The 23,707-nt window shown below is 40.9% G+C and overlaps 1 long non-coding RNA gene across 1 annotated transcript in view; it reads left to right on the top strand.

The window, feature by feature from the left end:
* LOC129561210 (uncharacterized) overlaps positions 1-22,167 on the top strand; it is a 44,497-nt gene extending 22,330 nt beyond the window's left edge. The window contains exons 3-4 of the long non-coding RNA XR_016038438.1: positions 7,597-7,671; positions 19,993-22,167. This is a non-coding gene — a long non-coding RNA (uncharacterized LOC129561210). The remainder of the gene's footprint in view (positions 1-7,596; positions 7,672-19,992) is intronic.
* Positions 22,168-23,707: the final 1,540 nt, after the last annotated feature.

Consider the following 23,707-nt stretch of genomic DNA (forward strand, 5'->3'; position numbering starts at 1 on the left):
AATTATGGCCTGGCACAAATAAATAACCCAGAGAACACCTAAATTTCAGCAATATCTTTTCCTTCATGAAATCATAATCTATTTTTTAATGAAAGTTAAAACATTTCCTGAGTTAAATAATAAAGAAAAAACTAGGTGAACTTAAAATTTTTTAGTCAGTACATGTTTTGAAGTGTGTATAACATGGCTATTTCCTTTATCTTATCCATCAAAAACTTAATTTTATTTTCAAGGGATGGAAACTGTAAATTCTCTAGATTTGTGATTTCCTAAAGTTCACTATGAGGAAAAGTCCTATAACGCCGCTGTTACTACTCCCAGTTTTACAATCTTTCAGTGCTTCATGAATATTTATTTTAATAGTCAGTGAGAGATGTCACAAAATCCAGACAGAGAGTGGGCTGCTGGAATTCTGTTTAGGGCTCAAAGAACTAAGAGGAGAGGGAGAGACAGAGCAGGGAGGAGAATCCAGTGCTTTCAGAAAGAAGTTAAATGCATTTCCTTTTTGTTGGCAAAGATTATCTAATAGAGTGAAAGCATTGACACGATCTTGAACACCTCATAGCTTTCTACTTTCATTTAGGCCCAGAGTGATCTCAAGTTGGGATGAAAAAATATATATATTAATTAGTGTAAACTCACTGATAACGCTCAAACTTGGACAAACCTAAGAGTCTGATGGTGAACTAGGCAGCCTTTGCCCCAGTATTTTTGCCCCAGGGAGGTGGGAACCAGGCAGAGAAAAGAGGAGGAGGTAAGCAGGGGATGACTGAAAAATCAGTGAATCCAGGGGGCTGTGCTCCCATCTCACCAAATGCCTAACCTGATATCAGACTGTGCTTGGGAAAACATACCCCTCTTAACGCTGTTCTAGGAACTGCATGTTATTCTTCTTTTGGGTGTTTTCTGAATTTCCGCTAAAAGCACTTAGCTCCTTTTGATTCTTAAACATGTTCCAGGCTTTCATAACCATTAAGGTGAACAACAACCAAAGGGTCACCGAAATCATTAACCTCAGTGCTTGAATATCCAGATGTTGGGGGATGTTTACCAGAAATTTTCCCTAATTAGCCAAGCCACTTTGGCACGGGGGTTTTGGGTGTTGTAAGAAAGGCTTTCTTGCAGATTTGTTCAGGACTATCCTCTTTGTTCAAAGGGCCAGACCTCAGATCTGGGATACTAAAGATTTATTTCTAAACTGAGACATTTTCAAGACAAAAAGACAGGTCTGGTCAGAAATTAAAATTGAATCCAGTGTAAAGAATATCAAATAACAGAGTTTGAAGGGTTAAGATTTCTGCCTACTCTAGAATATAGTTTTAGGACACCTGGGTGTGGCTTTAATGCGATGAACAGATGGGGTCCTTGTGTAAACAGGCAGTGAGCTGTATAATTCTTACTCTCCCCAACTCTAAGTACTCTGCATATCTAAATTCCCATGAAAAACATTTCAACTGAAGAAAAGGAAACACAGAATAATGAGTTGTTTTTTTTTTTTTTTGCCATGCCACACAGCATGTGGGATCTTAGTTCCCCACCCAGGGATTAAATCCATACCCTCTGCATCCCTTCATTGGAAGTGCAGAGTCTTAACCACTGGACCACTAGGGGAATCCATGAACAATGACTTTCTCAAAGCATCTCTATCTGATTTCCTTGAGGAAATCCATTTTATTTGAAGTTCACCATTCATAGGAATCTGCCTAATGTGTCACCCCTTGCTTTTGCACTCACTAAGACCAGCCCAATGTTCCAGCCCAGCACTTGGGTAGGGATCACATCACAGGCATGACAGGCCCTGGAGACCCAGAGAAACCCTGGAACTTCCACAGTCTGGGGTCCCCTGGGATATTGCTATCATAGTACCAGCCAGAGACAGAAGAGTAGGAGAGCCACATGAAGAGGTGCTTTAGAGGAGATACTGGGCCAAGCCAGACTCCTACAGGCTTTTTCTGAATAGGATCATATATAATGAGTTTGTACCCTGGGATGTTAGAATTATTTGTCCTAGGCTTAGGTAAGAGCAGAGTTTGTGTCTGTGAAAGAGGTCAAAACAAGTGACTGAGTATGTTTTCTCCACATCAGACATCAGATTTAACCTAACCCTAGACAGCTGGACAATCACATCATTTCAGGGTTGCCTTACACTTTACTGCCTTTCTATCACAGAGGAAACATGTGTGAAGGATGGAAATGGAATTTAAGTGGTACTTTTTAGGTTGGGGTGATAGAGAAGAGGACTGTGGCTCAGGGGGTGTGGTCAAGAGTCCTTGGGAGCCACAGAGAGCACTCCAGGTCAGTACTGGCAGGGGAGGGAGTGTCCCTGCCCAGTGACCCATGGAGACAATGAAGCATCTTGGGTAACAAAAACTGGAGATAGACCTGCACCTCCCGGCTCTTCCCAGCATATTTCCCCTTCAGTCTTTCCAGATCTAATGTGACAGTCAGAAGAAAATGCCAGAGATGTTTCCTTATGAGTGGAGGGTATGATCCAGAGGACATTCAGGGAAATCTTCAGAAAACAGTAATGTTTGAAAGGTCTGAGGTTTGTGGTTTCCAAATCATGTTGTTACCAACTGAACTTGGGTCTGCTCACTTGCTGAGCAGCAAAGCCAATTTATTGACACTGGATTTTGGTGAAGGAAAGTACTGTGTTTACTGTAGGGCTCAGCAAAAGGAACAGGCAGCTCATGGGTAAAAGATCCAAACTCTCCGATGGCTTTCAGGGAACCTTTTTTTTTTTTTTAATGTATTTACCTATTTATTGGCTGTACTGGGTCTTTGTTGCTGTGCATGGGCTTTCTGTAGTTGCAGCAAGCTGGGGCCACTCTAGTTGTGGTGCTTGGGCTTCTCATTGCTGTGGCTTCTCTTGTTGCAGAGCACGGACTCTAGGGCTTAGTGGTTGTGGCACATGGGCTTAGTTGCCCCGTGGCATATAGAATCTTCCCAGACTGGGAATTGAACCTGTGTCCCCTGCATTGGAAGGTGGATTCTCAATCACTGGACCACTAGGGAAGTCCCAGGGAAGGGTTTTTAAAGGCAACATCTAGGGTGAGGGCTGTGGCGTGCATAGCTCTCTTCTGGTTAGCTGGTGGTGAGATAAAGTGTGGTGTTTTAGGAAACTCAATCATCAACCTTCTGGTTCCAATCAATCTGGGGTCACATAGTCACTAACCTCCACCTGGGAGGTTCCTTCAGAACCACTCATAGACATGTGTCAGATTGTTAGTATATCTCTTGGGGAGGAACAGGATTCTGTTTTATTGCTGAACCATTATTACTTTTCTTGCTTACTTGCTTTTCCTTTGTTTCTGCCTTCCCTCACTTCAGTTCAGTTCAGTTCAGTTGCTCAGTTGTGTCCGACTCTTTGCAACCCCGGGAATGCAGCACACCAGGCTTTCCTGTCCATCACCAATTCCTGGAGCTTGCTCAAACTCATGTCTATCGAGTCGGGAATGGACAATCATATCATCCTCTGTCACCCTCTTCTCCTCCTACTTTCTCCTCAATTTTTCCCTGCATTAGGATCTTTTCTAGTGAGTCAGTTCTTCATATCAGGTGACCAAAGTATTTGAGTTTCAGCTTCAGCATCAGTCCTTCCAATGAATATTCAGGACTGATTTCCTTTAGGATTGACTCCTTCAGTCCAATGGACTCTCAAGAGTCTTCTCCACCACCACAGTTCAAAAGCGTCAATCCTTCGATGCTCAGCTTTCTTTATAGTCCAACTCTCACATCCATACATAACTACTGGGAAAACCATAGCTTTAACTAGATGGACTTTTGTCGTCTTCCCTCACTTCCTTAATTATTAACTCCTTGAATTTGCTCTTTGGAACTCAGGGAATACCTGGGAAACTACAGCCTTTTCTACAAAAAAGAAGTGGAAGACACAGAGGGGCTTTGTTACCCCAGAGGACCCCACAGGATCCTGCTTGGTTTCCTTGTTACTTCAGATACAAATTGTGGTTCTGAAATAACAAGGCTCAGGATAGAAGTACCTGAGCTTTCTGAATAAAAGTACCTTTTGAAAAGCTCTTAACCGAAGCTAATTTAATTTTTATACATGTTCCCTGTGTTCTTTTCATTTCTCAGAAACCAATTTCAGAAGTAAATAGTTATCTGTCAATTTCATTAGATTAGACAAATGTAGTATAATTGTATAATTCTTCACTATTTCCCAATTACTATTCTTTTGCCCCAGATTGCTGAAGGAGCATTTACCAGTGATATTAACTTGTTGATTTAAATCCTAGGCAGCTTCATCTCCAAATAAATTGACATTTATCTTCTTTCAACATGATCCTACAAATGTAGGGTTAATATTTATCATGCAAATAAGTATTTTATGCACATGGGTTTATTTCCAATTTCTTTTCCCCCCAGTGCTTCAATGTCTATTTTATTCTGATATCTCTCAGATTGCTGCAGCCTCTCTAGGGAAACTCTTTTCAGATTGAACTCAAATATTTTCTAGAACAATTTCTAAGCCAGAAATACCAGACGATGAAATATATAGATTTCAGACTTTATTTGGCATCAGTGTGAAGCACAATAAATGTATCTTTCATACTAGTTCAAAACAAACACTAGTAAAGTGAGCTTTAAAATCTATATTATTACCTATAAACTCTTAAGGTTTGAAAAAACTGTTAAAATTTTGGGGTGGACTGTACAGCTGGATGCCAACAATAGCAATAATAACAGTTCTGTGTCCCAGGAGTTGAATTAAGCTCTTTTCATGCCTTCTCCCATTTAATCCTAACAATGCATTGACAGGTGGATGTTATAGATAAAAACAACCCCATAGCTGGTAGGAAGCAGATTCAAGATTTGAACTCAGGTTTTTGGTACTAGTGCCTTATCTTCCCAGAAAGTCTCCTTAGTCAGATTTAGATTCACAAATACATAAATGTAGTCTTGCCTTTCCTCAAGATTCATTAGATCTCATTCTTTGATTTTCACAATTTTCTAATTTCCTAATTTAAAATGTTGTCTTTACTAATGGCCATCCATGATGATATTTAGCATCAAGGAAACAGGATGATAGTTAGAATGGGTACTCTTATTTGCTACCCATAGTTTTTTGAGAATTCATAAATTTGTCTTGACAATATACCTAAATTCTAATTTGTGGTTGAAATGACATGACTGGACATGGAAACTACACTTTGTGTCTAACTATCGAATCATTTGACTCTAATTCCTAAGGTTTCCAGAAGGCACAAACTTCATTGTCTTATCCTTTCTGGGGAATTTCATGCAAAAGACCACACATTTTTCATGTCTTAGAAATCAAATCTGCTTTAAAGTCCCTCTGACCTTGATTGCTTATTTAGTCAATGATACACTCTAGTCACTTGCAGAAAAATGCTTTGTAGGTAACATGCCTCCAGAATTCCCTGCTGGCACAAACTGGCGTTGATAACGAGTTTCTTACTGCTCTCTTTTGACCCCATTGTACTATTGTCTCCTGGATATGTATGTAACTTTGGGTGAATTCAAAGGTTGATAGTGTCATTATTTAGTTTGACTTATCAGCAGCCATTTGGACTCTGAATATCTCATTTACACTGAATCAGGATTCTAATTATCAATAGTTAACCCAAAAGGTGCCAGATTTCAAAAGTATGTGTTTTCACTTCTAATTTTGGTCCAGGAATAGATTTTAATGTTCAGAAGAGTGAAATCACCTCAGTTTTCAGTACACAACACATTAACCATTATGGTTTCTTTGGCTGCTCTGAAGTTCTTAGAATTTGCACATATTTGATTTTGTTCTCAAGGCGTCCACCAAGACCTGTTCTTATACTATTGGAATTGAGTAACCACTGAAGAAATTCAGAAAATGACCCTTTGACTTTTTATATTATTGCCTTGCAATAAAGTATATTTCAAAGAAAAACTAATATAGAAAAGAAAATCCACAAGATAATGTATTAGAATTGAATCTCATGTTCTTTGCAACTTCCCTAAGGCCAGCTTTCAACCTACACTGTTTTCACAATAAAGCAGCTGATTTCACATAACATCTGTCGCTATGGTGACAATAGAACAATGATAGCCGGAAAACTAATAGTGTTTTTCCAACTTGCCTTCTGGAATGTGTATCGGACATGGAAGCAGCAGCAGAGCGTTTACTGAAGGGAGAGGTCAGTGAACCCATCCAGCAAGGCACAGTCTTTGTTTCAAATCAAGAAGGATAAGGGCTTTTGCCAACAGTTAGCCTCAAGTTCCTGCATGGGTCCAACCTTTACCCGTGTGACTGCCAAAATTCCTTGAGAAGGAATATAAAGAACATCAGAAAACATTGCTATGGAGAACATGGTGGAGGGAAAGAAAGAGGGATGGAGAGATGAAAACATAAGTAGCAATGTCTTGGCTTCAAATGATGTGAAGTGAAACAAGCTCTGTGGGAAGGAAGAGAAAAGCAGTGGGAATGGGATCCAGGTGTAAGGCATGGAGGAACTGTAGCTGGCTCTGAGCTGTGTGGCAGCTGACAGCAGTCTGTGTGGTTAACAAGACTACTTCCGTTAGCTTTCCATATGGTAATGCTTGTGATGCCCCTCTGGCTGTGTAACACTAATTAAGCTCAGATTAAAATATGGCAGGAGGGAATTCCCTGGCAGTCCAGTGGTTAAGACTTAGTGCTTCCACTGCTGGAGACCTGAGTTCGATCCCTGGTCAGGGAACTAAGATCTGGCTAAGCCAAGTGATCAAACATGAAACAACAAAAAATGGTAGGACACATGGATACATGTAAAGTGGCTACCATGGGTTACCTTGGAGATGGGGTTGTGTAGGGAAGGAGGGAAGAAAGGCAGTTGGGAGCCAAAAAAATAAAAATATAAGCATGGATGCCATCACTGTTTTGAATGTCTCTAAGATTATGGAAAGATGTGTACAGATAATAACTCTCCTTCATACCTTTGAGGGGGCTTACATAGCACAACCCCTAGGCTCTTGCTGAAAGGGTTTTTGCCTGGGCACTTGGAGTGAAGGGCTAATAGAAACCAGAAGAAAATATGTAGACTGTTCCTTTGCAGCCGCAGCACTCAGTTCTAAATCTTTACCCCACAGATTTCTTATGCTTTTTTTTTTTTTAATAAAAGAGGAGACATGGTGATAATGTAGGGAATACTTTTCTGGAAAGGTAGCAGAACCAGCATTATATCCAAGAATTAAAAAAAAAATCACTGAGTGACTTAAGGAACCTATAAAAAGTTCTGTGTTTAAAAAAATCTTACTTACAGATGCCTAAAATTTCACCTATAATTAGGCAAGGGGTAGTTAATAAATTTCAATTCATGGACAGCCCCATTCCAAGGGTTGCCACTATTGAGTATGCCATTCTAATTATTTATGATTGTGTATCAAACCATCCCAACACCTCGAGGTTTAAGACAACAATAAACATTTTCTTATGACTCTTCATGTCTGTAAAACAGGCATTCAGGAAGGGCTCAGCTGGCTGAGTTTGGCTCGGGGTCTCCCATGTGGATCAGTCAGACAGTGGTTGGGGCAGTGGAGGTCTGGAACAACTGGGGACTAACAGAGCATCTCTCTTTCTTTTATATATACGCGGTCTTCTGCAAGCCTTCCTCACTGCACGGTGGCCTCAGGGCAACTGAATGACTGAAGACCTCAAGGATGTGTATCCCACCTTCAAGAGTGAGTGTTTCAGCCAACAGAAGGCAGATTCTGTGTCACCTTTTATGACTCAACCTTGGAAGGCCAGCAGAGTTGCATCTGCTACATGGTGTTGGTTGTAAGTGAGTCACAAATCTGCCTACATGCAATGGGAGGGGAATTAAACCCCACCTCTTGGTGGGGGAGCAACAAGGTTCTAGGAAACACAAGAGATGAAAGATACGGTTGTGGTCCTCTTTGAGAAATGCCATCTGCTGCCTGTGCTTTATTGTAAGGATTTTAGGTGTATAGGAATGCTGTAAAGTGGTTTTTTGTTTGTTTGTTTCTGTTTTATTTGTTTGGGTATTTTTGGCCAAGCTGCTCAGTTTGTGTGATCTTATTTCCCCAGTCAAGGATTGAACCTGGCAGCGGAATCACAGAGTTCTAACCTCTGGACTGCTAGGGAAGTCCCATGCTATAAAGCTTTGACATGTAGGAGTAGGTGTGTGTGGCAGAAGGTGACATGTGAGGGAACCCTGGTCCACTTGTATTTGTCCTCCTACACTATGCACTTTCCTTCTCTGCTGCTGCTAAGTTGCTTCAGTCGTGTCTGACTCTTCGCACCCCCGTGGACTGCAGCCTGCCAATCTCCTCTCTCCATGGGAGTTTCCAGGGAAGAGTACTGGAGTGGGTTGCCATTGCCTTCTCCGTTTCTTTCTCTAGCCCTTTTATAAATTGAAAGTATCCTAATAGTAATATTTCCATATTGTTTTCTTCTTTGACAGAACACATTGTCTGTAAACAAAACACAAAACAAAAACACAGGGAAAAGAAACAACCCTTCCTCCACATAAAACCCAGAGTGATTTAGAGAACAGAGCAGAGCCAGAGACCACGCAGAAAATGTCGAGGGAAGAAAACCCAAAACTGGAGGTTGGTTCCAAAACATGTCATAGGAACGTGCAGCTGTAAAGGCTACATAATGCAGAGGCTGCCTGGGTACTATTGGGGTGGAGATTGTTTGGGGGGTAAACTTCTTAGAAAAGAGGATAATAAAATTTGACAGAGTTTTTCTACATAGAAATTAAAAGCTTCAGTATGGCAAAAGAAAACATCAAAGAAGTCAAAAGTCAACAGTCTGGGAAAGATACTTGCAATAAACATAGCAAAGGATTATATTTCAAAGAGCTTCTAGCAAATGTGCAAGCAGCTTATAAACAATCCAATAGAAAAATGGCCTAAGGATAGTCCACAGAAAAGAAAGGGAAAATGTCCAATAAATATATGTCATCTGGGAAATACAAACTAAAACAAAAGCAAGCTATCATGCTCAACCATTAGATTCCAAAATTAAAAATGATAATATCAAATGTTAGCTAGGGTATGAGGAACTCAGATACATTGTTGGTATGACTGTAAATTGCCATAATTTGTACAAAAGTTATCTGGCATTTTTATTAAAGTTGAAAATGCATATATCTTTAACACAGCTGTGTATACTTCTGACAATATATAAAGTAGAAAAAAATTGCATATAAATGTATACATTAAAGAGCATTTATTGTGGCAATTTTCTTATTTACAAAAGCTAGAAAAAAATCCCAAGACCTGTCAACAGGCAATGATTGAATTTTTAAGTGATGAAATTTTAGTCTATTGAATTCCATGTAGTAAAGGAAAATAACAAGGCATATCCTCTGTACCTTGTCTTTGATATCATTCAGTATATAATAAGAGTGAAAAAGTTACAGAATAATATGCATATACAGTTATTTGTCTTCTGAATAGTAAAAAGAAAATGATAAATATATGTGTATATGATTATTTAAATGAAGTATAGAAGGAATCATTTGAAATTTTCAGTGGGATACAAAGTATTATAACACCCATTTGATATGAGATGGGAGAGAAACTTAATTTTATTTGACAAGCATCTTCATCTTTGGAAATGTTTCTGTAAGCCTGTATAGGTGTTTGATCCAAAGACTAAAGAAAAAGGATGTCCGTTATATGTGCCGACTAGCCCACATCCTGATCAAGTAATTATCTATTGAATGAACAAATGAATATATTGGATCAAGGGAACCTGAAATTTCTTCAGTTAAATCCATTTATAAAAAATCATAGGGATAATACTTTTATTCTTTCCCTGAGAAAGGTCATTCCAGTAAATCAGGTTTCTATTTGGATAATTCAGGCCTATGTAGTATCAACAAAATAATTCTAGTAAAAAACAAGAAACAGTAAAATGTAAACATCTCTACTGCTGTTTTATTTAGTTGGAGGATTGAAGATTTGCAGCACAGATTTTCCAGCTCGATTCAATTTTTCTGCCCAAATTGACTAGAAAATTCTCATTTCATGCAATTACAGCACTTTATCACCTTTCATTATAAAATGTTTTCCTTTAGGAATAGACCATTTTTGAGAGCAAGTTTTCTGGAGTGATTAAAATCTTGTAGTTAGCACTGCATCCTTTTGAAAATGAAATTTGAACAAAATCCAAGAACAGTTTAAAATTCAACTTCTTGCTTTGGAGGACTTCATTATAAAATCCATCAAATACTAACAATGTACCTAGTAAGAGTCCACGTTTCTATTCATTATGTTATTTTTATCACCTGAAGACAACCATGGCTTAAATTTTGAATAAAATTCTAGTTCTTCCTACCCATGATTATCACTATTTGAAGTTAGGTGGTCATTTACGGTCCTCATTGCTGAGAGAGGAGGGGAGAGGCTCCTCCTCCTCCACGATGGCCTCTTCTTTAGCATCCAAAGCTCCTATTACTTATACCCTGGACGGTGAGTTCTTCATCACTCACACAGCAAACAGGAGTAGGATCTTCTCTGGAGATAATGTGAGACCCCAAGCCTTACCTCCTGGCTGCTCCTTGAAAGTGGAACACTTACTAGACAAAGAAATATCCGTGAACTCATGCTTCTCCCAATTCCCATGTTCCTGTACCATCTGGGAGCATGACAGGATAGCTGTGCCCTTTGAGAAGGGAGCAGTCACTTTATCTCACACCTGCAAACAGGTTGGGAGGCTTATGCAGATGTTGGTAGGGGAGTTCACACAATAGAGGCAGGATCACCTCAGGTGCCTCTGAGAGTGTTTGGCCACAGAAAACAGGGTACAATGCGAGCGTTTTTGTGCAGAGAATTTTTCCAGGCCACGGGAGGGAAGCTCAATTTAGAAGGTCTTCTTACCTGCCAGACTGAGAGAACACACAGCTTCCCTGAACCAGTGACAGGCAACCACAGGAGGCTCAGAGCTGAGGAGTAGATGGTGAACTGCTCATTTTCCTCTGGGGAGAGACATTTTTCAGAGAGATCGGGACCCCGAGGGAACCACTTTAATTCTGTGTAATTAGGGAGTGAGATAGACCACAGAAATTCAATTGAACAGTTGCCGTGTCTAAGAGCCAGGCTTTGAGCTATTATAGGAAGCCTGGAAATGTTGGGATGCTGGCATTAAATGTCATCTAATGAGGAAATGACCATTCCAGCAGGACTAGCCTAAAATAGAAGAGGATCAGGGCAACGTGCAGGTGCCAGACAAATGGGGAAAAAAAGACTCAGACCAGACCAGGAAAAAGATAATTCCTTTAACCGTCTCTGACTAATGATTTTACTGATTCCCAGTGAGGAGGAATTGAAAGTTGATAGAAAAAGCACACGCTATTAAATTTGTAGTTTCAATGAATTGGCATACATATTCATGGTTAAGTTACTTTTTAAATAAGTTCTCTTTAATTCTTATTGTTTGTGAGAAGAATTAATGTATGTGTGTCTCGTTCCATGGGCTTCCCAGGTGGTGCAGTGGTAAAGAAACCACCTGCAAGTGCAGGAGATGCAAGAGATGCAGGTTTGATCCCTGGGTCAGGAAGATCCCCTGAAGGAGGGCATAGCAACCCACTCTGGTATTCTTGTCTGGAAAATGCATGGACCGAGGAGCTTGGCAGGTTACAGTTCATGAGGTCACAGAGTCTCAGTGACTGATCACAGAGTGATCAGAGTCTGAGTGACTGAGCACAGAGCACACAGGGTGTCTCTCTCTGCAGGTGTAAGGTAAGTGGAGGCATCTGAGCCAGATGGTCCCGCAGATACTGAGCCCAGTGCAGAGATGCAATAGAATCACACACATCAGTACTGGCCTCGATGAGGCTGACAATCTGCTGGCCTCACCCAGCCTGGGTCCTCAGAGCTGCTCAGTGTTCTTCTCAAACATGATCACTGTATAGCTCCTTCCACTCAGGGGCATGGGCCAGAGGAGGCAGGGAAACAATGAAATCACAGGCAGTAATTAGCTACACTGTATTAGTTGATCAATTGAGGAAAAGTCATCAAGTTCAGTTCAGGTCACATTTGTACATTTTCTAAGGCAAGGTTTATTTTGGCTGCACTTAGTCTTCATTGTCGGAGAAGGCAATGGCAAGCCACTCCAGTACTCTTGCCTAGAAAATCCCATGGATGGAGGAGCCTGGTAGGCTGCAGTCTGTGGGGTCCCTAAGGGTCGGACACGACTGAGGGACTTCAATTTCACTTTTCACTTTCACACTTTGGAGAAGGAAATGGCAACCCACTCCAGTGTTCTTGCCTGGAGAATCCCAGGGACGGGGGAGCCTGGTGGGCTTCCGTCTATGGGGTCACACAGAGTTGGACACGATTGAAGTGACTTAGCAGTAGCAGCAGCAGTCTTCACTGTGGGCTTCCCAGGTGGCGCTAGTGGTAAAGAACCCGCCTGCATTGCAGGTTCCCTGAGTTGGGAAGATCTTCTGGAGGAAGGCATGGAACCCATTCCAGTATTCTTACCTGGAGAATCCCATGGACAGAGGAGCCCAGCAGGCTATAGTCCATAGGGTCACACAGAGTTGGACACCACTGAAGTGACTTAGCACCCAGGCCTGCACAGTTTTCACCGTGGTGCAAGGGCTTAGTTACCACTTATGGGGTCTTAGTTCTCTGACTAGGGATAGAACTTGGACTCCCTGCTTTGGGAACATGGAGTCTTATCTACTGGACTGTCAGGGAAGTCCCCTAAGGTGAGGGTGTAAAGACTAATTGTTGTCAACTACAGATTCTGATTCAGTAAGAGGTCTGCAGCAGGGGTTCAGAAATTGCCTTCTCTCTAAGCACCTCAGATGAGCGTAATGCAATGAGTCCATGGTCCACAGTTTGAGAAATGCTGCTTTGAGAAAACTCTAGATCTTGAGCTAAGCAGTTTGCAGATTTATTGCAGAGTAAACAATTGAAATTTCATGGTGGCTATTTCCAATCCAGGTGTGTAGGCATGAGCTAAGATAGCAGGTGTTGTCAATAAGCAGAGTTTTGGGGCCCAATTAGCCTGTCACTCTTCGGGTTGCTGAAAGCATTTTCCACACCAAGAGATGCCAACTAAGGATCTTATAAATATGGAAAGGGAAATATTTTCATGCAGATTAAAAATCATACCGCAAGTTCAGCCTCTCTAGCACTCCAAGTAAATCAATAAAAATAAAAACTAAAATATACAGAAAAAGCTACCACTGTACAGTAAAAGAGGCAGTGGGAATAGTTGTGAAAATGTCAGCAAAATGCACTCCAGAAAAAGCAGTGTGGGCCTCCCGGGTGCAGTGGTAATTTGAAGACACACAGGACTTGGTTCTCTCTATGAGTAAGTACCTGTTTCAGGCACTCAGATTAACACCATATATAAATGCTTAGTGTGTTACATTTTTTCTGAGTACATATTTACAATAGAAAAAAGTCTTTGGTGTGCTGGCTGGAATAAATCAAAGTTCTTCTCAAGAGACCTTAAAAAATGGAGGGCAGAATACTTTATGGAGATGACTCTATGTGGAGCTTCCCTACTTCGGAGATCAGGAGATTTAGCCCTCTTGACCTCTACATTTATAGTGGATGTTTTTAAATTGGTGCATCTCTGAAAGAAGGCAATTCAAAGCTGATTTTGAAGTTCTTCTCCTACTTCCTATAATATCATTATTGATAAGACCAACTCTTGATGGTTATTATAACTCTGACCTGGCTTAGCGAAATCTCTCCCACAGCCTAAACCTCAGCTGTAATGGTGTGTTAGCTGACATTACTTAGTTTGAGCTTTATCTTCTTCAGTCACTGTTTGAGGAAGATGCTGATAAACCTGAGGAACAAGACACAGAAAAAGTGAGACAAGTGGGAAATATATGTTGGTAAAATACAACAAATCCTGATTCCTGACTTTGTGGATCTCAATGGGGCATCTATGGTATCTCACTGACCCCCAACTTCACATCTACATTGAGGGAGCTCACTACTTCATATGCACCTTCTAGAAAGTAGAGCCTTAATAGATATTGCCGGAAAGTTACTATGTTTTGTTGGTGTTAGTCAATCAATCGTGTCTGACTCTTTGCAACCCCATGGACTGTAACCCCTCCCCGTCCCACGCTCCTCTGTCCATGGAATTCTCCAGGAGAGAATACAGGAATGAGTAGCCATTCCTTTCTCCACAGGATTTTCTTGATCCAAGGATCAAACCCGGTCTCCTGCATTGCAGGCAGATTCTTTACTGTCTGAGCCACCAGGGAAGCCCCTGAAAGTTACTAATAGACTGGTTCCAAATTGGGAAAGGAGTATGTCAAGGCTGTATATTGTCACCCTACTTATTTAACTTATATGCAGAGTACATCATGTGAAATGCCAGGCTGGATGAAGGACAAGCTGGAATCAAGATTGCCGGGAGAAATATCAATAACCTCAGGTATGAAGATGACACCACTCTTATGGATGAAAGCAAAGAAGAACTAAAAAGCCTCTTGATGAAAGTGAAAGAGGAGAGTGAAAAAGTTGACTTAAAACTCAACATTCAGAAAACGAAGATCATGGCATCTGGTCTTATCACTTCATGGCAAATAGATGGGGAAACAATGTAAATAGTGACAGACTTTATTTTGGGGGCTCTAAAATGACTGCAACCGTGAAATTAAAAGACACTTGTTCCTTGGAAGAAAAGCTATGACCAACCTAGACAGCATATTAAAAAGCAGAGACGTTACTTTGCCAACAAAACTCCAAGTAGTCAAACCTATGGTTTTTCTAGTAGTCATGTATGGACGTGAGAGTTGGACTATCAAGAAAGCTGAGCGCCGAAGAACTGATGCTTTTGAACTGTGATGTTGGAAAAGACTCTCGAGAGTCCCTTGGACTGCAAGGAAATCCAACCAGTCCATCCTAAAGGAGATCAGTCCTGAATAATCCTAAAGGAAATTAGTCCTGAATATTCACTGGAAAGACTGATGCTGAAGCGGAAACTCCAATACTTTGGCCACCTGATGTGAAGAACTGATTCATTAGAAAAGACCCTGATGCTGGGAAAGATTGAAGGCAGGAGGAGAAGGGAACAATAGAGGATGAGATGGTTGGATGGCATCACAGACTCGATGGACATGAGTTTGAGCAAACTTCGGGAGGTGGTGATGGACGGGAAGTCTGGCATGCTGCAGTCCATGGGGTCACAAAGAGTCAGACAGAACTGAGTGACTGAACTAGAACTATCAATGTTAAGTAATAATAGAATTAAAATCTATCTTTCTTTTTAATTCATCTCATCTCAACCCTTGTGTTTTGTTTTTATTTTTTAATTGAAGTATAATTTCTTAACTCTTTTGTTTAAAGACAGTTCTCCTCTTTGGAGTGAGATCTTGTTTGATCTCTTACTCTACCACCTGTACCTCAATCTCATGTCACCCCCTTTATTTGGGGCTGCCTCACCATGTGGCATGCAGAATGTTAGTTCCCCTGCCAGATATTGAACCTGTGCCCGCTGCAGTGGAAGCATGGAGTCTTAACCACTGGACCTCCAGGGAAGTCCCCCACACTACCCCTTATTCTCTGTCCTGTAGACAGTCCATACATAGAGTATCTGTGTTTAGGTGGTTGTGGTAAGCTTTTTGCGGGTGAACTGAGGGTAAAGAGAGAGGGAAGTAAAAGACACAAAACACAAAAGAGCATTCTTTTTGAGAAAAAACAAATTCCAAACCTGTGTTAAAATACAACAGGTCGTACTACTTATGTTTATGATGATTTTACATCACTTATTTTTTTTTGAGTTTGTGTCCTTACCTGTGAAATGTGAACAATACCTACTTCCATGGTTGTCCTAAAGATCAAATGAAATAATTAGGGTTGTCAGATTTAGCAAATAAAAATGAAGTTAATTTAACTATGTCCCATGCAATATACTAAAAATACTTTAAAATTATTGGTTATTTATCTGAAATGAAAATTTGCCTTGTGTCCTATACTTTTTCTGATACCCCTAGAAATAATATGTGGCCATTTGTTGAGTACTTTTCATGTGCCAGGGACCACTAGGTACTTCAGTTACATTGGCCATCATTCCAAAAAAGGCTGAAAGCAGTTATTACTAACCCCATTTTGCATACAGGATGTGGAAGTTTTCCAAAATATAAAAGCTAGTAAATAGCATAGTCAAGATTCAAATCCACTATACCATGCTGCTGCTTTAGTTGATTGGAAGTATTTTGAAATTGGAGAGTGCTCAAATGTTTCATTATCATGAAAGTTCTCTCTGTTCCTGACTCCTCTCCTGGGTACAGCAAAAGGAATGATAGAGAGTAATGGGGATAAGGAAATTAAGAGGTGCCATCAAGTGTAGGAAAAAGGCTGTATTTGCCTTTCAACTTTTAGGATGATGGTCTCTTGCCAGGAAACATGTTGTGTTTCTAGGGATACGAAGGCAAGGGTGTAGGGGCTCTGTAACAACATCACAGTGTATGTTGCAACACTGGAGATTATCCACTGCTAAGCCCATGCCAGAGCAGGGATTTGTTGACTAGCTGGGCCTTAAAATAAATTAGTTATGTAAGCAACCATCGGAGAAGGCAATGGCAAGCCACTCCAGTACTATTGCCTAGAAAATCCCATGGATGGAGGAGCCTGGTAGGCTATAGTCCATGGGGTCGCTAAGGGTCGGACACGACTGAGCGACTTCAGTTTCACTTTTTACTTTCACACATTGGAGAAGGAAATGGCAACCCACTCCAGTGTTCTTGCCTGGAGAACCCCAGGGACGGGGGAGCCTGGTGGGCTTCCGTCTGTGGGGTTACACAGAGTTGGACACGACTGAAGTGACTTAGCAGCAGCAGCAGCAGCAACCATATTCACATTTTTACCTTCAGCAGCTTTCAAATAACCAGAATATCCTAAATAATGGGTGAGTGTGTGCTAAGTCACTTCAACTGTGTCTGACTCTGTGCAATCCTATAGACTGTAGCTCTCCAGGCTCCTGTCCGTGGGATTCTCCAGGCAAGAATACTGGAGTGGGTTGCCATTTCTTTCTCCAGGGGATCTTTCCAACTCAGGGATCAAATCTATGTCTCTTGCGTTGCAGGTAGATTCTTACTCCTGAGCCACCCGGGGAAGCCCCAGTGAAGCTGTTAGAAGTATTAAAATTAATGTAAAATACTAAATACAATTTGAAAGTGTGTATACTAGCTAGCAATGACTCATTTTTATTTTAATGCAGTCTGTGTACAAACAGTGTGCTTGAGTTCCAAATGGGCTATAATTGTTTTTTCCCCGTTTGGTCTTTTTAAACCCTAATTTTTCACTTAACAAATCAAGAACAACAACCTTGCCTTTTGTGATTTCCAGCAAGCACAGCACAAATATTTAACAAATATATATCATGGCATGGATTGTTTTACACCACATGCATAAGAAATTTATGGATCTAAATTTAATTTTAAAACACAGTGAATTCAAGGTACTATTCCCAGCACAGTTGGGTAGATGAAGATTAAAAAGTCCCACTCTATAAATTTGATCTGTCTGCAGGGTATATTAATGCTGTTTAAAGTCAAAGAGTGTCCCAGAAAGAGACTAACAAAATTTCCAATAAGATGGTAATTTTTTTTTTTAATATCCCACTTCCAAAAGGAATTTAGAAAGGGGGCTTTTGCTCTCACATAGTACCTAGAAAAAAATCATTTGACCAATGACTTGGAAAAATTAGCAGTGATTTCAGTACATCACAAAGGTCTTATCTTCTATCACAACCTGCTTTAGCAAGCTTGAGTTGGATTATAACGCATTCTGTCTGATTTACTTGTTAGATGGAGGGTAAGATTATTTCTACTTTCTTAGTCCACATGATTATGAAGAACTCTGATGATTTGAAACAGTTCACTGTGGCAGAATGCCTTCTGTTGCCAGTGCTAAGAATCCTATTTAATGGCAAATTATAAAATCTCTGAGTAGCTCCCAGATGAAATTGTTTGTATTCTCCATAACAAATCCTTCCTTTGAAGTAACTATTTCAGAGGAGACTGTAGGCATTTAAAAAATCTGGGTCATTCCTCATGGACTCCAGAAAGAAATCTATGATAGACAAGGCCTAAGGACCTATCTCTGGCTACTGGGAACTGTGGGAAGTTGTGAATAAAGGAGGTGAGGGGTCCAGAGTGGCTTTCAGACTCTGACTCTCAGCACCAAGATTGCCAAATACTGAAAACCGTGGGTGGGAAAAAAGTGAAAAAGAGGTCTTTGTGCAAATGTGTAATTAGAATGCTAATCTTATTCACACTAATAATGAGGATGTTCATATCAAGGAAAGGATGACAAAGGAATTGGTTTATATGGGAGGACAATTAAAGCTCAGCAAATAATATTTTTTCCTCTAACTGACCATTATTGAAGGAATAGTCACATTAATGTCTTTTTGGTTAAAATTTTCTAAAACGTCTCACATTGATATTTATTAGGGCCCAAAATCATTCACAATATTTACTCCTGACAGATCAAGGATTCAAGCGGCAAAAAGCAAGATGATTACTTTCTAGGTTATCAAGGTCACACAAGTACACACACAAACTCGGAGACCCTCTTGGTGCTTTTTATTTTCTTTATGATTCTTTTAATATTTTCTAGATATCTTGTAGGGAGAAGGCAATGGCGAGCCACTCCAGTACTCTTGCCTAGAAAATCCCATGGATGGAGGAGCCTCGTTGGCTGCAGTCCGTGGGGTCGCTAGGGGTCGGACACGACTGAGCGACTTCACTTTCTCTTTTCACTTTCACACATTGGAGAAGGAAATGGCAACCCACTCCAGTGTTCTTGCCTGGAGAATCCCAGGGACGGGGGAGCCTGGTGGGCTGCTGTCTATGGGGTCACACAGAGTCGGACACGACTGAAGTGACGCAGCAGCAGCAGCAGCAGCAGATATCTTGTAAGAAGCACATTGTATGGTGAAGCAGTATAAGTAAGGGTGCAGACACTGGAGCTAGAGTCATAGCTGCTGCTGCTGCTAAGTCGCTTCAGTCGTGTCCAACTCTGTGCGACCCCATAGACAGCAGCCCACCAGGCTCCCCCGTCCCTGGGATTCTCCAGGCAAGAACACTGGAGTGGGTTGCTGTTTCCTTCTCCAATGCGTGAAAGTGAAGTTGCTCAGTCGTGTGACTCTGACAATTACTGCTTTGGGAACTTGGGGAAATTACCTCAATTCTCTGTGTCTCAACTATTCATCTGTACATGGGGTTTAACATCAGAATATAATCATAGTGCTGATCATACTCACAAAAATGGAATATTTCGACATTTGAATATAAATTGAGTGGTTGTGAACATTAAACCAGTTAATATAGTAAATTAACAGCGTCTAGTATGCTAAATAGCCAATAGCTATTGGCTGTTAATAGTTTTTACTTAGTGACTTAAAAAAAAAAAGACAAAAAATTTTAGTATTCCTTGATGATGATGATTATTAGTGGATATTGCCAAATTCATTTCTACCATTTAACAGCTTCTGGATTATTCTCCAGATTGACCTTTACCAACCTGGGTAACACCTCTGGTACTTACTGGGCATCTGCCCTCTGCCTCCTAAGCACATTGGCTGGTACAATGGGGCTCACTGAGGATGCTCTGAACTTGGATGTTACTGATTTACAGGTGTAATTGTTTGGTAGGGCTGCCATAGCAAGGACCACAGATGGATGGTTTAAACAACAGAAATTTATTTCCTCACAGTTCTTGAGGCTAGAATTTCAAGGTCGCAGTGTCCACAGGGTTGGTTTCTTCTGAGGATCTTATTCTTTGGCTTGTAGGTAGATGTCTTCTGATAGCTTACATGATTCACCCTCTACCTGTGTCTGTCTGTGGCATCATCTCTTCCTTCAAACCTACTGGACTAGGACATAGGACACACACATACCTCCTCATTCTACCTTAATTACTACATTGAAGGCTCTAGCTTTGAATAATTCACGTTCTGAGGTACTGAGGGTTGGGACTTCAACACTGGAATGGGAGAGGGCAGGAGGCACAGTTCAGCTCATAACAAAGAGTTTTGTTTTCTAGGTGGAAGATAAGGGTGAAGGCACTGCAGTTGGCTGTCAGCAGATTCAGCTCAGTGTTGCCTCGAGGTTTGGCATCAATCCTGTTCTCCCTCAGAGGATTTTATGAAGTTCCGGTTCAATAGCTCAAGTGACTGCTTGCGTCATATCACTCTTTTTCTGACTTATTGATACAGTTCTGACAATAACAGCATCTACCTTGTACACAGCAACTTACTACATGCCAGGCACTATGCGAAGTGTTTCATTTGTATTTCAGTTTCCTTCTTGATGACTCTAGGATCCACTTAATTCACTCTTAAGGCAGTGTCTCCTAAAAGAAACATGGTCAGCCATCACAATATAATTGTAAAATTACCATACTCACAACTAGAATTTCCTCAATACCGTAAGAGATTATATACAATATGTACAATTATGTGTATAAGATTTTCCATCTATTTATGTTTTTATTTTTATTTTATTTTTTTGGCACACTACCTGGCATGTGGGATCTTAGTTCTTCAACCAGGAATGAAACTCTGTGCTACCTGCATTGGAAGCATGGAGTCTTAACCACTGGACCACCTGGGGAGTCCCCTATTTATCTTTTAAAGGAAATATTATTAAAAGCCCCTTTCCCTCCTATCCACTTTTCTAGTATCACCATATCTCTAGTCTCTCTCTTCTCCAAAATTCTTGAAAATTTCTTCTCTTGTCTTTGTCCTACCATAACCACATCTTAGTTATATTCCTCCTGATCTTCTATCCCAGTTCTGTATCACAAAAGCTCTAGGGACAGCTTTGACAATAACAAGCATTCCTTGGAGGATATGAGAGCAAAATAAACTGAGAGGCCACCAGCAGAATCTCCTTTAGCAGACGAAGAAGGGGACTGGCTGGGCGTTCTCAGGATGATAATTTGCTCCTCACATGAGCATTGCCTTTCTCAATCCAGACACCAGCTCTGGGCTAGGTTCTATTCTTCTCTCCGTTTTCAGATAAGTAAAATGAGGCTTAGAGAAATTAAAGAGCAAGGAAGTATCAGACTCTGAACTTGAATGTAGGCCGTCTTATTCCAAAGCCTATATATACCCTTCGTCACTGCCCACATGGAACTTTAATGCGGCTGGTATGTTTTCCATTATTCTTGGCCACCCATTATTTGAATGTCCTTGAATCTGAGAATACTCCACATTATTTTGCTGAGTTCATGTGCTATGATAGAAGGTGACAGTGCCTATATCCACTTTTGCAGCATCCCTTTCAGCTAGGGCATGGCACATGCCCTTGGCTCTGCCAGTCCTACTCCACTGCCTGCCCTCTACTTCCAACCCCATCAATGCCCCTAAAGTCAAACAGATGTTGCTTTGGAAGCTAGTGACATAAAGAAGCAGAAACCATATATAACACACTCTGGGGACAGTGGCAGCTCCATATGTTATCTGTAGCTGGTAGTGTCTGAGACACAAGCAGTGCTTGGCATCGTCCCTGGACCAGGTTTACCTTGTGATTTGACAGGTGGCCCTGTCTGAATGCCCCCAAGCCTGCTTCTCTGGCTTACCCAGAGATTCTGTGAGTCATCCAACACCATTGTAATGAATCCTCTTTCTGCCTAATTTAGCTGGATATAGTTTCTATCGCTTGTAAAGAAGAACTCAAACTGATTTGAGTGCCAACTGAGCTTTTTTGTTTGTTTCTATCAAGCTTCATTAGTCTCCAACTTCTTCCAAGAACTTTCCTTGCCTTATCTTCCAAAGAACTTCTCTCTCGCACTTATTCCCAGGAACTAAAATTGTGTCTGTAAGGTTTCACAGTGTGAGTGAGCCTGGCTTTAAACCTGCTACTAGACCAACTAACGTCACTGCTTTCCCGACATCGCCTGGTCCTCACTCCCATGTATGAAGTGCCTACTGCAGATATAACTATAATGATACAGAATATTAAAAACTGCAAAACCCAGAGCTCACATCAGGAACAGAGAGCTTGGTCCTGTCAATGAGACACATGCACTGACTGAATTCTGTAGCCTCCCTTCCTCTGCTGTCTCCTTTCCAATTTTCTTTTCATAGATTTTGAATGTGCCAAACCATAAATCTCACTTGATGTTTTTTGTATTACAATCACAGTGAACATATTTATGAGAGAGTCAAGATGCTTTTGGCTGACAGTGACTGAAATCTGGCTCATGCCAACTTAAGAATTCTGTGACTCCTGAGGATGAATATGGCTTCAGGCATGGTTAAATCCAGATGTTCCAACGGTATAACCAGGGCTTGGGCTTCCCTGGTGGCTCAGACAGTAAAGAGTCCTCCTGAAATGGAAGAGAACTGGATTTGATCCCTCGGTTGGGAAGAGTGCCTGAAGAAGGGAATGGCAACCCACTCCAGTATTCCTGATTGGGAGAATTCCATGGAGAAAGAGCCTGGCCAGCGACAGCCATGGAATTGCAATGAGTAGGACACAACTGAGCAATTTTTTTTTCTTTTTCTTCTTTTTTCTGTCATTTCCTCCCTTAATGGGACGCTCTACTTGTCAAGCAAGATGGTTATCTGCCTGTACTTAGATGCACAGTCATGTCTATAGCCCCAGATAGTTTAATGACAAAACTGTCTACTGTTTAACTGTAAAACTGTCTATAGACTGTTTAACTGTTTATAGCCCCAGACAGTTTAATGACAAAAGTATAAAGGGTATTTCCCCAAAACTGTGAAATACACCTTTCTGGGGAGGATTCTGATGAGCTAGCCCATGTCTGTGGTGGAAGAGGGTGGAGTGCCATAGTGGACAGATTTACTGGGTCAGCATACTGAGTTTGGCACGTAAATCTCAGTGCAGCACAGTCTTACCCCTGGGAAGTGACTGCTGACAAGAGAGCTATCTAGCTCCTGCTTTGTGTGGTGGCAAGACTGTGGATATGAAAACAAATAGGTAAAATCTTTCCGGGGGTGCTGAGTACTATGAAGGGAATAAAGGAGAAGGATGTTTTGGAGCACAGTTGGCTTAATCCATTACTTCAATCATATCACTTAAGCAGATAAGGCACTGAGCACAAATCTCATTTTGTTGCTATTTTTCTAAAGATGACTTTGAATGACTGATCTTTTAGAGCACACAGTGGTCTCTTCTAAGATGGAAATATTTTAGAAGATAATATAAAATGAATCTGAAAAGAATCATCAGTGACTTAATTTAGGAACTAGTCAGTATCATTTAATAAACAATAAGGTAGAAATGCCTTAGCAGCTTTCCCTCTGCTCACGGCTCAAGGAAGATTTTAGCTAAGCACATTCTGTATTGTTGGGGACATGGCAGGCTCTCAATGAAAGTGAGTGTTGCTCAATTGTGTCTGACTCTTTGTGACCCCATGGACTATACAGTCCATGGAATTCTCCAGACCAGAATACTGGAGTGCATAGCCTTTCCCTTCTCCAGGGGATCTTCCCAACCCAGGGATCAAACCCAGGACTCCTGCATTGCAAGCAGATTCTTTACCATCTGAGCCACAAGGCTCACTATATGTCACTAAACTTTTGGGGAAGGGTGGGCAAGATGATTTGTTGGTTTGCTCTAAATAGAAAGGGGGAAGTTTAGTGAACAGAAAAGAGAAAGAGAAAGAAAGAGAGATCTAGAAAGACCATTGTAATTTGGTTCTAAATTAGGTGAAAATGCTCACTAGTGGATAGAGAAATGTTTTTAAGATTGTGGTGACGGCTTTACCACACAGTTGCACTCATCTC

This window comes from Moschus berezovskii, chromosome 10, assembly GCF_049115385.1.
Source record: "Moschus berezovskii isolate FMDL1 chromosome 10, NW_MosBer_1.0, whole genome shotgun sequence".
Taxonomy (NCBI): domain Eukaryota; kingdom Metazoa; phylum Chordata; class Mammalia; order Artiodactyla; family Moschidae; genus Moschus; species Moschus berezovskii.